Source organism: Triticum aestivum, chromosome 3B, assembly GCF_018294505.1.
Source record: "Triticum aestivum cultivar Chinese Spring chromosome 3B, IWGSC CS RefSeq v2.1, whole genome shotgun sequence".
NCBI classification, from domain to species: Eukaryota; Viridiplantae; Streptophyta; class Magnoliopsida; order Poales; family Poaceae; genus Triticum; species Triticum aestivum.
Window position 1 is genome coordinate 89,894,649 of NC_057801.1, and position 2,763 is coordinate 89,897,411.

The window sequence follows — 2,763 nt, forward strand, 5'->3', positions numbered from 1 at the left end:
GCTCCTGCACCCCCACGCACCGGCCACTGCGGCCTCCAGCACCACCTCCACATCCACCGTCGGCTGCCCATAAGCGCTGCGCCGCCGGCCACCCTGCCAACCCAGCGCGAGCCCTTCCCCTTCCCTATTCCTCCGCCTGGACCCCGACGATCGACGGATCTGAGCCCCCTGCCCTCCCGCGCCTTCTCCATGGCCTCCTCCCCCGCCAGTGGCCGAACTCGTCAAGCTCGACCTCGCTGGAACCCCCGCGGCGAACCACGACCCCGACGGGACCCCACCCACTTCTAGTGGCTCAGACCACCATGCCTCCACCACGAAACGGCCGCCGGCGACGGCCAAGACCCGGGATCCAGGGCCACCCGATGAGGCGCGCGGCCTCACCTGCCCACTACCATCCTTGTCCGTTCTTTTTCTGCAGGAGCACCATCTCAGCCCCCGCGCAGTGCGGGCGGTGAGCACGTGCAGTCCGGTGGGCGCGTGCGTGCAACGCGCTGAGTGCGGGCGCTGGATCAGCACCACCCCCGTGCAGTGCAGGCGGTGAGCACGTGCAGTACGGTGGGCGTGTGTGTGTGCAGCGCGCTGAGTGCGGGCGCCGGATCAGCACCGCCCCGTGCAGTGAGGACAGTGAGCACGTCCAGTCCGGTGGGCGCGTGCGTGCAGCGCACTGAGTGCGGGCGCCGGGTCAGCGGCTCCCCCCGTGCAGGATCCCACGGACAGCGCCGGATCTCGCGACATTGAGCTTCTCTGCTCGGACATGGCGGCCTCCCGTCCACCCAGGCTATGGAGGTGAGCTAAATCCGGTGAGATCCTTTCCTCTATGGTCCCCAACCGTCCAACCTCGCACCCCGGCGGCCTCCTGCAAGCACGGCCAGGTACACTAATCTCGTCTGGTACACTAACCTCCTCTGCCCGTTACTAGGGGGCATCTCCGCGCCGCCGTTGCGCCGCTCTACCCCGACACTACAGAGCAATGGCGGCAACAGGGCTCCTCATCCTGCCTTGTAGAGCAGCGGTGCAGTTGCTCCAGCCATGTAGTTTGGCCCGCGGGAACGTGTAGTTAACTTGCACATGTCGGTTGCTCTCTGCGAGGAACCAATTTGATACCATTTTTATTTGGGTGATTCAGCGTTAGATGCTAAGAGCCAGTTTGGATCCCCTCCACTCCCTTAAATTCTTTACTCCGCTCCCTGCTCCTATACTGTTGGCTCCACGTGCAAAAGCAGGAGTAGATTTCATGTTTGGCTGTTGACTCCACTCCATATGGTCACGGGAGGGGTTTGCTATCCACGGGAGAATAATTATTTTATCAGCCAACCTATCAGTTGCGGGAGTCACACGCGGAGCTCAGCTTTTGCCACTCCGCCAGATTGCACTACGGCCGGCTCTGCTCCACTCCTCTGACTCCACGGAGCTGTGGCGTTCGGCGCCGCTCCGGCAGCTCCGGGAGTGGAGTTGCGGAGTGGAGCAGATCCGAACAGGGCCTAACTCTTGCTTTTGCATCTTTGCTGAAGGTCCATAGTGGTTGCAGATGCATTGGAGCGAGAGGGCTTCTAGAACCTAGCCTGCATCACCTGAAGTCTTAAGACACTGAAACCAGGTATCAGCATTTAGTACATTGATCTCTGGAATCCTCCCTAGAATTTACTGAAGAAATCTTGTGCTAGTGTATAGTGTTTTGCAATTCTGCTAGTTTGTGCCGTAATGAGCCATTGTTTTATCCATGTATGCAGCCTTGTTGCTGCTTGTAATGGCGTTCACTGACCAGGTTGAGCAGATCTTCGAGTTGGCCGACATCAAATTGTGTTTAGGGTCGCCGCTCTTCTAGTTACTCTCTTGAGTTCATACGTTTCACTATCAGGGTATGGAACTCTTCATGATTTCGTACTAAAATTCTTCTATGGACAAACAAAATTGGTGCTACTGATTTAAGCTTAATGGCACGAACAACAGTTCCTGTTATGTAGTATGTGGGCCAGTTATAAAATTTGGATGAACACTAATTTGATTTTTGTGTTCTGTTTGATTCATTTAGCTGCAGGTTGAGTTTGTCAGTAGGTGTGCTTGATGAGATCTCTTTAGACTGAAAAACGATGTTAGGCTCCATGTGTAATATTTATGGACTTTCAAATTTTTTGACTGTTTGTGTATTTTTGCTGGAGTAATTTCTTTTTCTCCCATACTACTTTTTTATTTTCAGTTTTTAGGGATTGTTTTGTAAAAAGATTGGGACCCTATTTGACTGTACTGCGCAGATCATTCCTCATCTTCGTTCCAGCAGCCCCTGGAGATCGACGAGAAGTTGACTGCAGTTCATTTTGTTCGTACAATGATTAAAGAAAATAAATTATGGAGTTCACTAGCCTCGGCAAATTCAGCTCGGCTCAGACGTATATGTTTAAAAGATAACATAAATTTAACATTAGCTTATTTAAATGAAGTTCATTTACAGAAGCAGATAACAATGCTTGCGGCTCACTCTGTTTTGTTTTGTCAAGTGAAAAAGAACACTTTGCTTATGCATCACACTTGTTTTGTGTCCGGTGGCATTCTGTATATGATCAGCGCCTTGTATTTATTAAAGAAAATAGTGCAGTTCATTGTAACAAACGTTTATGGCTCACTTTGTAAAAAAAACATTGATGCAGTACACTTGCGTCGTCTCAGCAGTCAAAATGTATTCATTTAAAAATAAGAAGAAAAGGACAATATAATAATGCAGTTCAGTTACCTCAACCATGCAAGCTTAAAAAGCATTTTGCAAAA

The 2,763-nt window shown here is 51.5% G+C and overlaps 1 long non-coding RNA gene across 1 annotated transcript; it reads left to right on the forward strand.

Annotated features, from left to right (window-relative positions):
• The first annotated feature begins 6 nt into the window (after positions 1 to 6).
• On the forward strand, positions 7 to 2,370 carry LOC123068805 (uncharacterized). The gene is made up of 2 exons (XR_006432027.1): positions 7 to 1,597; positions 1,731 to 2,370. It is a non-coding gene; the product is annotated as an uncharacterized lncRNA (long non-coding RNA).
• Positions 2,371 to 2,763: the final 393 nt, after the last annotated feature.